This window comes from Urocampus carinirostris, chromosome 14, assembly GCF_059441175.1.
Source record: "Urocampus carinirostris isolate Australia breed hairy pipefish chromosome 14, RoL_Ucar_1.0, whole genome shotgun sequence".
NCBI classification, from domain to species: Eukaryota; Metazoa; Chordata; class Actinopteri; order Syngnathiformes; family Syngnathidae; genus Urocampus; species Urocampus carinirostris.
In genome coordinates, this window is record NC_142362.1 from 40,600,338 (window position 1) to 40,613,620 (window position 13,283).

The window sequence follows — 13,283 nt, forward strand, 5'->3', positions numbered from 1 at the left end:
GAATCTTCTGTCTGGAGTTTTCATTTTCTCCCCATGCTTGCGTGGGTTTTCTACGGGCACTCCGGTTTTCTCCCATATTCCAAAGACATGCATGTTAGGTTAATTGGCCGGTCGGAATTGTCCCTAGGTATGAATGAAATAACAATTTTGAGCTCCAGGAACCCCTGGCCCTCGTGAGAATTAGCAGTGCAGAAAATGGATGAATGACTGGATAAATAACACATTGACCTACGAGGGTTAAGATTAATTCACAGGTGCTAACTGATAATTTCAAATGACTGTAGAAGCCAGACCAAGAATTAGCGCACGCTAGCTGTAAACATTGTTCGTGATTAGTTGGCCCCAAGTATTAGCGATGAGAGGTCAATGCTATGCTTACTCATGCTAGCTGTAAAAACTGTTGGTGACGAGTTGGGCTGGCACAGCCAGCCCAAGTATTAGCGCAAGCTAGCTGTAAACACTGTCGACAATGGGTTGGGCTGGCACAGCCAGCCCAAGTATTAGCGATAAGAGGTTGATGCTATGCTTACTCATGCTAGCTATAAAAACTGATGGTGACAAGTCCCCCCACAGAACCAAGTTAAAAATTACAAATACATCTCTCTGAGTTAAAAACTTTATGCTAACTCATAATGCTGACAACTCAACGCTACCGGTTCTCTACCAACATCTGCCAGATCAATCACAACTCTTAGAATTGCCACGGGAATTGTCTAGTTGTTTATTAAATCACTTAAATTTAGGTTGTCTATTTTAATCTACTTTAAAATTAAATGAAATTTTTGGTTGATTGGATGGAGTTTGATATTTTGATGATCTGATTGGTTTCTAAGAAAAAATCAATAACTCGGGCATTGCTACAGTTACCTAGTACTTGAGTAATTTTTTTACTGAATACGTTTTTGATTTTACTCAAGTAAGTATTTGGATGACTACTTTTACTTATACTTGAGTAATATTATTCTGAAGTAACAGTACATTTACTTGAGTAAAAATTCTGGTTACTCTACCCACATCTGCTGCAAACGTCATCTACAATTTCCTGCAAATAGGGTGACCAGCCCCTTGCATATTGATCCGGAATGTGTGTCTCTGATATAGGCAGTGTCAATAAGGCGACTGGTGCAACCAACAATCCCTCATGCAACCTCCATAGTCCTTTCTCATGTTTTGTAGCACCTCTTTTCTGCCACAAACTATGTTCACTTATACCAGTTTCCTGTTCCATTATTACAAGATCATCTGGCTCTATCAACACTAAAGGTGCTAAAACTGCAAGCTGGCTTTTTAAGCCAATTTTGCTGCCTCATCAGCTGCATTATTTTCATGCACAATATTGTTATTTTGTTTTCCTGTGTGCCTGACACTTAACAATTGCCAGCCGTATCCGCTTCGTATAACTGAAATTAAATCACAATCTGCTTGTAATGATGTATTGGTTTGCCATCACTTTTTTTATATTCACGCTGTTTCCAAACCGCTTCATGTCAAGTCAAGTCAAATTTATTTATATAGCCCTTAGTCACAAAAATGTCTCAAAGGACTGCACAGGATTACAGTTACAAAATTACACAATTACCTGATCTTAAACCAGCAAACCAGCAAACCAGCATGCGGGCAAGGAAAAACTCAAAAACCTCAGTGTGAAGAGAAAAGAGAAACCTTGAGAAAGGACCTCACATGTGGTAATCCCCCTTCCAGGATTGAACAGGGTGAATTACAATTAGCATTACTGTACACAGAATAGTAAACACTAGGTAAGATGTTGAAAATGTCCGGAAAGAGCATGACATCAACGACGACGCCAGCTGGTAAATGCAGGGGTTGACATGCTGCAGGTCAGACCCCGGTCCGTTGACCCATCCCAGATCATCCTTCTCCTTCGTATCAGCCAGGCAGGCCTCAGAAAAAGACAGGACAAAACAGAATACAAGGTGGGCATCAATCATATGCTTTGGAATAGAAGTGTGTCTTAAGCCTCAATTTAAAAACTTCCGTTGAGGTTGCAGATCTTATCTCCAGAGGCAGGGCGTTCCACAACACCGGGGCCCGGATGGAGAACGCTCTCGAGCCCGCAGACTTCTTGGCTCTCGGAGTCACAAGTAGACCGGCAATTTCCGAGCGCAGACTCCGTGCAGGAACATAGGGGGAAATCAAATCGGAGAGATAAGAGGGTGCAAGCCCATGCAAACATTTATATGTTAATAAGAGAACCTTAAAGTCACATCTTAAGTGGACTGGGAGCCAGTGCAAGTTGGCCAATACAGGTGTAATATGCTCAAACTTTTTAGTCTTAGTCAAAAGTCTAGCTGCCGCATTCTGAACCAGCTGCAAACTTTTAATGCTAGACATCGGGAGACCAGAAAGCAATACATTACAGTAATCAAGCCGAGAAGTAATAAACGCATGAATTAAAATCTCTGCATCTGATTGGGACAGCATTGAACGAATCTTCGCAATATTACGGAGGTGGTAGAAAGCTATTCTAGTAATATTTTTCACATGTACCTGAAACGACAGGTTAGGATCAAATATAACACCTAGATTTTTGACCGAGTCACTATGGGTGATATTACATTTGTCTAGGTTCAGGGTAATGTTTGAAAACAAATGACGACAGTGAGCTGGACCAATAATCAACATTTCAGTTTTTTCTGGGTTAAGGCGTAAAAAATTATTTGACATCCATCTTTGAATCTCAGTAAGGCAATCCTCCAGATTTCTAAAACTTAAATGTCCAGTTTTTTCCAGTGGCACATACAGTTGAGTGTCATCTGCATAGCAATGGAAACTAATATTATACTTGCGGATAATGTCACCAAGCGGGATCATATAAATACTAAAAAGAAGGGGGCCAAGTACAGAGCCTTGAGGAACACCACAAGGGACATTAGATTGTTTAGAGGTCATATTGCCATAGTTAACACATTGCATCCTGTCTGACAGGTAGGACCTAAACCACGAGAGTACAGTTCCTGAGATACCAATGCGTTCTAGACGAATCAATAATATGTTGTGGTCGACCGTATCAAAAGCAGCGCTGAGATCCAGCAGCAGTAACATTGATGAGGCACCAGAATCTATTGTTAAAAGGAGATCATTGGTTACTTTTGCAAGGGCTGTCTCAGTAGAATGATTTGCTCTAAATGCTGACTGGACAGTTTCAAAAAGGTTATTTTCTGACATGAAGTCATTTAGCTGCTGTGCAACGACCTTTTCAAGTAATTTCGCAAGAAATGGCAGATTTGACACTGGCCTATAATTACCTAGGCTTTCTGGGTCAAGGTTAGGTCGCTTAAGCGTGGGTTTAATGACGGCAGACTTGAAGGCTACAGGAACAATACCCGAGGATAGCGATATATTAATAATATTTAAAACTGATGGTCCTAAGATCTCAAACAGATCCTTCACCAGTGAAGCTGGAAACGGATCAAGCAGGCACGTAGTTTGTTTGGCCCTACTGACCATCTGTGTTAGATTATCAAGGGACAATTCATTGAAACTGGAGAATGTTTCTAAACAACCGCTGACACAGTCCATACCTAGCACCTCCACATCTTTGATATAGGAGGAGGAAACAGAGCGTTCTTTTAAAATTTCATTCCTGATTAGTTGAATCTTTTTATTAAAAAATTCCATAATGTCATTAGCAGAATGAGTGCAACCATTTGGGTTAAGTTGTTGTCTGGTAAGTTTCGCCACTGTGTCAAATAAAAATTTTGGATTATTCTTATGTTCAACAATAATCTTAGAAAAATACGAAGCTTTAGCTGAGGCAAGAGCTACTTTATATTTCAGCAAACTGTCACACCAGGCCAGTCGAAAAACCTCCAGCTTAGTAGTGCGCCATTTTCGTTCAATTTTTCTGCAACTTTGTTTGAGTAACCTAGTTTCTTCAGTAAACCAAGGTGTATTCTTCTTGGGTCGGAATTTATACTTTAGGGGCGCCACAGAATCAAGAACATTTACCAAAGCAGTATTGAAGTTGTTTGTAAGTGAGTCAACAGACCCAGTGTACGAAGGGAAGGCTGCAGTTACCGTAGGTAATAATTCTTTTAAGGCTAACACCGTTTTAGGGCGGATATTGCGACTGCTAAAGCCTATATTTTCCTTATCACAGTAAACATTAAACAACACCTCACATTTAACAAAATAGTGATCAGAGATGGCATTAGGATACGGTAACACTGTAACATTTGAGGCTACTACGCCACGGGTCAGGACAAGATCTAGAGTGTTCCCATCTTTATGAGTTGGCACATCAACTATTTGATTGAAACCAAATGTATCCATCAGTGACTTAAATGCAATTGCAAGTGAATTTGATGGGGAGTTTATGTGAACATTAAAATCACCAATAATTACAACATTGTCCGCATACGTAACTAAGTCTGTTAACAAATCAGAAAATTCTTCCAAAAAATTTGAGTATGGTCCAGGTGGGCGATACACAACAACTACATAAATTGGTGTTGACATTAAGGACCTCATAACAAGTGCTTCAAACGTTTTAAAACTAGTAGGGGTATTAGAAGTAAATTTCAACCTATTTTCCGATATAAGAGCAACACCTCCACCTTTTTTGCATGGTCGTGCCAAGTGCGCACTCACAAAGTTAGGGGGAGAAGCCTCATTTAACACTACAAACTCATTTGGTTTCAACCAGGTCTCACAAAGGCCAATAAGGTTAAGATTGTGTTCATTAATAAGGTCATTAACAAGTAAAGCTTTGGAGGCTAGTGATCTAATATTAAGAAGGCCAAGCTTCAGCACTGTGGACTGAGCTGAAACCTTTCGCGAGTTTTGCACCTTAGTGGTAACCACCACAGGATTCGACTGCCGGTCCCGGGTCTTGTGCCTTGCATGACGGCAGATGCGGCCCGAATTCCATACCACAGGAATATTGTTGACCGGTGGAGTAGCAGGATGACTATTGGTAGAAAATAATGTTATTTCTTCTCCCTCCTCACCTAACAAAGGAGAAACAGAGGTAAGAGGCACAGAAGAAGATGCTATAGAATAGTATAAATCAGGGTGTATGGTGCAGTCAGTAGAACACTCTAAACTAGAAAAACTATGTGAATTGCATGAATCTAGCATAGCGCTAGTTAGCTCTAGCGTTACAGACTCCACACCCATGGTAACAGGTTCACTAATCACCTGTGACCTGGCCTGCACTAGTGTATCCTGTCATGGAAGGCTTAAACAGTAATCTATATTTTTAGAAAGAGTGAGAGCACCTTCCCAGTTAGGGTGAAGGCCGTCTCTCCTCAGCAGGTCAGGTCGGCCCTAGAAATCAGGCCAGTTATCCACAAACCTAAATCCCTTCTGATTGCAAAAACTTGCCAGCCATCGGTTTAGCGAGACTAGTCTGCTAAACCTCTCATCATTGCCTCTCGCAGGCAAGGGGCCAGAGACAATTACTCGATGCCGACTCATCTTTCTGGCGAGATTACAGGTCCTAGCAATATTTTTCTTTGTAATCTCAGATTGTCTCATTCTAGTATCATTGGAGCCGACGTGAATGACTATATCGGTGTAGCTAGCCCTGTCCTGGTGTCTAGGTTTGCTCGTCAGCTCCCTCAAATTAGCCTCAATGTCGGGTGCTCTGGCCCCAGAAATACACATAACCGTGGCTGGGGTGCTAAGCTTTATGTTACGGGTGATGGAGTCACCTATAACTAGGGTGCGGGAGCCAGTAGACCGGGGTGGAGTGGGACTAGCTAGGGGGCTGAACTTGTTATGCGTCTGAATTGGCTCACCGCGATTAGCATGCCGTTTAGGGCTAATGCTAACCGGACTAGCAGGTTCGCTACAACCCACGCTAACAGTTGTGTCCGAGGCACCTAACATTTTCCGTTTAAACTGCTCTAGCTCACGGACACGTCCCTCTAGAAGGGCAACCTGCCTACGGACACGGGAGCAACCTTTACAGCAACCCATACTTACTTGTAAGCGTCGGATGCCAAGAGCGTCCTAGCAGCCGTGGGAGGGGATATCCTTCAACAACGATCGGCAGCAGCTTCCGACTGTAAAACAATTGTGCGCGGCACTTACCTTGCGCCAATCGTCCGAGATACTTACCCGAAACTTTTCAAGATAAAAAGTCTCAATCCAGAATTCTGGTATAGTAGGAATCTGAAACAATCTCGTAGACGCGACGACGTGAGCAACACAAAATTCCCGCCACTCGATAACCCGGAACCGGAAAATGGTATGAATTACAAACCCCATGTGCATACACTGAATCTGTGTACACATTTGCTACTTTCCCTTTAGATTCTTGTTTATCTATCCATCCATTATCTGCACTGCTTATCCTCAGGAAGGTCCAGGAACCCATCCCAGCTATCTTACGGCAGTGGGCAGGGGACACCCTGAACTGGTTGCCAGCCAGTCACAGGGCACACAGAGACAGACAAATCACTCGCTCATTCACACCTAGGGACAATTTGGCCTTGCGAATTAACCTGACATGCATGTTTTTAATGCGGGAGAAACCAGCGGTGCCCGGAAGGAACCCACGCAAGCACGGGTAGAACATGCAAACTCCGCACAGGAAGGACGGTAGCTGGATTTGATCCCATGAGATGGCGGCGCACATGGATGCTGCGGCTCGTAGCTCTCCAGCTAATCTTCTATTTGTTACCGTTCTATTGTCTGTTTTGCTTTCTTTTCTGGACACATGCGTGGCCAACAATACTTATAGTCGGGAGGAACTTATTCAATTGGGTGTGCGTCTAAATTTCTACTTTTCAGGCACTTTTTATACCACCTTTGATATCCCGAACGAGATACTAAGAGATCCGGGATCTCTGCGGACAGCCAACCCACTTATGAAGCGACGGAGACGGCAAAGAGACCGTAGACAAAAAGCGGGGTGGTCGCGCTGGGAAGTGTGTGAAGCTAAAGGAGCTACATCAGCAAAACGACAGAAAAGGACACAACGATGTGCCTAATTCCACCATTATTACTTCATCAATCTTGCCGGTCAACTGACGCCTTAGACTTAACCGACACCTGAGACTCAACACGCCCGAACGGCGACATCTTGTGACGATCTCTACAAAGACTTCAGCTAAGTTAAACGATTCAGCAAAGCTAAAATTAGGTCTTTTAAATTTTAGATTGTTTGCATCTAAAGCTTTACTTGTTAATGATCTTATTCGTGATTACAAACTTAACCTGATTGGTCCGTGTGAAACTTGGTTGAGACCGGATGAGTTTTTACCGTTAAATGAGGCTTCTCCTCAAGACTACGTGAGCAGTCATGTAGCATGCTCTTTGAAGAAGGGTGGCGATGTCACGCTAATTTCTGAAAAAATACTCAAACTTACTCCTTGTACCTCTAATAATCATAAGGCGTTCGAGGCTCTTGTTATGCCGTCCTCCCTATTGTCAATTTATGTAGTAACTATTTATCGTGCACCAGGACCATACTCAGTTTTCTTAGATGAATTCTCAGAACTGTTGTCTGACCTAGTAACCTATGCAGACAAAATAGTAATTATGGGGTACTTTAACATTCATATGAACTCCCCACTCAGTTCACTTGCTGTTGCGTTTCGGTCTCTAATTGATACATTTGGCTTTAATCAAGTAGTTGATTGGCCAACTCATAACGATGGTAACACGCTAGACTTGGTTCTGACTCGAGGAGTTTCAACCTCAAACATGAGGTTACCGCGTACTACCGTCACTCTGGATCATTATTTAGTTACATTTGAGGTGCTAGCTAAATGTAGTATTAAAAAAGCTGAAGTATTTAGCGGACGCAATATAAGCACTGGCATAGTTTCTGAGCTCTCTGATCTTCTTTCAGGAGCAGTTGCATTGTTTCCTTTGAAAAAAGCCTCTATTAATAAACTCAGTCATGAATGAGTTTAATGCTACCCTGGCTAGTGTCATGTATTCAGTAGCGCCCATACGACTTAAATCACGACCTAAAAGACGCACGACTTGGTTTACTGATGAAACTAGATCCCTTAAACAAGAATGCAGGAAATCTGAAAGAAAATGGCGCGCTACCAAGCTTGAGGTTTTCCGTCAAACCTGGTGTGACAGCTTGTTTAAGTATAAAGCAGCTGTTGCCTCTGCAAAATCAGCCTACTTTTCGAAGGTGATTCCCTCACAAAAGAATAACCCCAAAATCCTTTTCGACATTGTAGCATCGCTAACAAGGAAACAGATTATCCCAGATAGTTCTACCCATTCAGCCCATGATTTAATGGTATTCTTTAATAAGAAGATTCAATGCATACAGGAAGAAATTTCTAAAGACAGTGTTAATACATCACATATTAAAGGGCTGGAATCTATAGATGCACGACATGGTGGCTGTCCAGGGAATTTGTCCCGATTTAGTGATCTGTCACTCGAAAATCTTAAACAGTTGGTGAATACGGCCAAACCGACGACTTGCCTGCTCAACCCGCTCCCCGGTTCGCTTATTAAAGGTCTTTTTGGGGTCCTTGGACCTTCAGTTCAAAACATTGTAAACATATCACTCCTCAGGTGTAGTTCCAGCGGCTTTTAAGTCCGCTGTTATTAAACCTATACTGAAACGACCCAACCTTGATCCAGAAATCTTATGTAATTATAGACCTGTGTCAAACCTACCGTTTCTTTCTAAAGTACTTGAAAAAGTGGTGGCACAGCAGGTGAATGATTTTATATCTGAAAACAATCTTTTTGAATCAATGCAATCAGGATTCAGGGCTAACCACTCTACTGAGACAGCTCTGATTAAGGTAACCAATGATATTCTACTGGCAATGGACTCTGGCGCTTCATCACTTTTGCTGCTGCTGGACCTTAGTGCTGCTTTTGACACTGTGGACCATAATATCTTACTAGAACGGTTGGAAAAATGGATTGGTCCCTCAGGAACCGTCCTCTCATGGTTCAGATCCTACCTCTCAGATAAGACGCACTGTGCTAAATATGGCGAAATGACATCTGAGCCCTTAAGTGTTACCTGTGGTGTTCCGCAGGGTTCAGTACTTGGCCCCCTTCTTTTCAGCATTTACATGCTTCCATTAGGTGATATTATTTTCAAGTATAATATCAGTTTCCATTGCTACACAGATGACACTCAACTATATCTTGCGTTGGAGGAATCTGCCACACTAAATTGTGGAAATTTGGAGTCTTGCCTCACTGAGATAAAAGAGTGGATATCACTCAATTTCTTGCGTCTTAATTCTGAAAAGACCGAAATGTTAGTCATGGTTCCACCTAAATGCCGTGATTTATTCTCAAAAACTGCTCCGAACATTGACAAATGTCACATCACACAGAGTGACTCGGTTAAAAATGTAGGTGTCATATTTGACCCCGACCTGTCCTTTCAAACAACAGTGAAGAAAAATTACTAGAACCGCTTTCTTTCATCTTCGCAACATTTGTCCTATGCTGTCTCAGTCGGATGCGGAGATTATATTTCACGCGTTTGTTACCTCCCGTCTCGATTACTGTGATGCACTACTCCCCGGTCTCCCAGAATCAAGAGTCCACAGCAGGCACAAAATGCTGCAGCAAGGCTTTTAACTAGAACAAGGAAGTCTGATCACATTACGCCGATTTTAGCTAACCTGCATTGGCTCCCTGTTGGCCTAAGATGTGATTTCAAGGTTCTCGTGTATGGTTTTTATACAAAACCATACATGGACTTGCTCCCTCATATCTTTCAGATTTGATTTCCCCATATGTTTCGGTCCGAAGCCTTCGTTCTGAAAACGCTGGTCTACTGGTGATCCCAAGAGCCAAGAAGTGTTCCGCAGGTTCGAGAGCATTCTCCATCCGGAAACCGGTGCTGTGGAATGCTCTTCCCCCGGAGATCCGATCTGCAACCTCAGTGGAAATGCTTAAATCTAAGCTTAAAACACACTTCTGCTCTATAGCATATGAATAACCTATACTTTTTGTTGACAATATCTCTGTATTATTTGTAATTGCAACATCCATTTCAGCCTGGTCATCCTGAAAGGGGGATTACCACATGTGCAGTCCCTTCTCAAGGTTTCTTCATTTTCCTCATGTTGAGGTTTTTGACTTTTTCCTTGCCCTCATGTTGCTTTCAGATCAGGGGATCGTGTAATAATAGTCTGTGCAATAACCTGTGCAGCCTTTTGAGACTCTTTGTGATTAAGGGCTATACAAATAAAAATGATTTGACTTGACTTGACTTGACCACAGAACTGTGCCGCGGATGCACTAACCACTCAGCCACCTGTTTAATTACCACTAATCCATCATGATTTCCTACATGAGCCTTAGGGGCTGCAGTGGCTCAGGAGGTAGAGCTCTCGTCTTGGGATCAAGAGATCGCAGTTCGAATCCCGGCTTCTCCGTGTTACATGTCGAAGTGTCCTTGGGTAAGACACTGAACCCCTTATGCCCCCAATAAGCAGGTTAGCACCTTATATGGCCGCACGGCCGCGATTGGGAAATGAGAAGCACACTGTAAAGCGCTATATAAATGCAGATCATTTCATTTCATTTCATCCTTGTAACACGACCCATCCACAAAATGTCCTTTCTCTGCATTTCACACTGGAGTCGATTCGAGATCAGGTCTCAACCACCGGGGGAGCTACGTCAGAATGCTCTTTCTGGACTTCAGCTCAGCCTTCAACACCATTATCCCGTAGATTCTGGTGGAGAAACTTGCACACCTAGGACTCTCTCCCTCCATCTGCCACTGGATAATGGACTTCCTCTCCAACCGCCCACAGTCGGTGAAACTCGGTACCCACGTCTCTCCCACCCTAACACTGAACACTGGCTCCCCCCAAGGTTGTGCACTGAGCCCCCTGCTTTTCACCCTCTACAGCTCCGACTGCTCACCGACCCACCCAACAAACACTATAATTAAGTTCGCTGACGATACCACCTTGATCGGCCTCATCTCTGAAGGGGATGAGGCGGCATACAGGGATGAGGTGGAGTCACTTTCAACGTGGTGTTCAGAAAACCACCTCATACTGAACACCACAAAAACAAAATAACTGATTCTGGATTTCAGAAGGAATGGCAGGAATCCAGCACCACTCACCATAAAAGAAGACTGTGTAGAGAGAGTCCACTCTTTCAAATTTCTGGGTGTTTACATCTCCGACGACCTCTCCTGGTCTGCAAACACCAGAGGGGTGGTAGGGAAGGCCCAGCAGCGACTGCACTTCCTGAGATTGCTCAGGAAAAATAATCTAAAACAGCAGCTGCAGGTGTCCTTTACAAAGCCACAGTGAAGAGCATTCTAACATACTGCATTACGGTGTGGTATGCTGGGTGCACAGCAGCAGACAGGAAAAAGCTCCAGAGGATCATCAAAACAGCCCAGAAAATTGTTGGTTGCTCTCTGCCCAGTCTGGAGGACATTGCCTGCTCTCGCTACCTCAGCAGAGCAGAAAACATCATCAAGGACTTTTCTCACCCCGGCCACCACCTCTTCGACCTGCTGCCTTCTGGCAAGCGCTACAGGTCACACAAAGCAAAAACAAACAGACTCAGAGACAGTTTCTTCCCCACAGCCATTACCACCCTAAACAGACACCGCACAAAAAACTGAAAACTCTTGCAAAAAACTACCTCACACGAAAGTAAAATGGTACTCACGTACATGCTGACTGCACTATGTTTGTTCACTGCTCAAAACAGACACCGCACAAAAAAACTGAAAACTCATGCCAACACTACCTCATACGAATATAATGGTACTCATGTCTATGTTCTTGCACATGTTGACTGCACTACGTTTACTGCTCACCTTGCACAATGTCTGACCATTTCTTTCTTCTGCACTATGATGTCTATGTTTGCACCAATGCATATGCTGACTTTTTTTTTTTTTTTCGCACTGTGATGGCTTTGCACCAAATGCAATATTGCACAACCCTTACGATACCAACGGTATCACGATAACACTGTATGTAACATCCCACATGCAGACATTTCTTGTGTAAATACCATGTAAATTATAACTATAGCCTTATTCCCCTTGTTTTATAACCTTATCTTCTCTGTTCCTTCATCTTCTTGGCTCATACCTCACTGTGAATGTGTAAAACTGGAGTGTCATGCCCAATTTTGTTGTCACAATATGTTAACCCATTTTGTAACAATGACAATAAAGGTATATTCTATTCTATTCTATTCTATTCTATTCTATTCTATTTCATCACTCCCTGTACACATTGAAGGATTTTATATTTTATACGATCAAATACAAATTACATTTAAATGCAAAAGATATTCACTGGCTGAGCTTTGGAGCAAGGTCAATGTAACCTAGTGGAGAATGATGTTTACAGAAAACAGCAGGAACTGGACAAGGGCTGACGCAAGAGGAACCTCTGTGACCCAGGAAGGCAGGCATTGTTTGGAAAAGTTGTTCTGATAAGCTCTGCTGATATGAGCTTTTTAGACATCGCGACGCTCTTCGGCGAGGAGGTGGTGAAGCTGGCACCTGGCGTGGCCAGGGGAGGAGTCGGCGCGCCCATGGGAGGAGCCTGCACGCCAGCTTGTGAAAAGACGTGGGAAGATCGGAAGAAGATCGATCGAGAGGGACAAATGAGAAAGGAGGCTCGACGAAGAGCGACACTAACTCGGCTAATTCAATGGAATTCACTTAGTTTATCATTTAAGAAATTAAATCTGCCCCGTGTGAAAATGTCGGCTATTCTTGTGCATCTTTTCCCAGAAAGAAACAAGCATGCATTGTTAGGAGAATGAAGTTTGTGTTTGGTTGATGGAGTCAGATAACTAATTCGAACAATTTGGTACGGGAGAACGGAGCGTGGTCGGAGATCAGAAGCAAATTGGACAGCCGGGACGGGAGAACGGAGCGTGGTCGGAGATCGAGAAGCCAGGGATAGATGAGCAGGAAACAGGAACAGGGAGCCAGAGTCAAATGCTTGCCTCGCATGTGCAGAGGTTCGCTGACGGACTGACAAGGACAGAATGAGAATGACATGTTTAAATAGGAGGACAACTAATTAGGGAACGAGGGGCAGCTGGGGCTAAACGAGTGAGCGCAGGTGAGACCAATTAGCAAATAATAACACTAAGTAATGTTTAAAGACTGGCCTAAAATGATAATGCAACGCTTGTAAATAAAGAAGAATAGTGAACCATAACAATAGTGAAATCAAAAGCCTTTTATTTTAATGGGTTAATTCTAATGATGATAATAGATAAGCAATTCAGTGACTGAAACAGTGCAATCAGCCCAATTTGATATTTACAGACAAAATAGATTGAGAATTTTGAAGAGGAAATTGTTT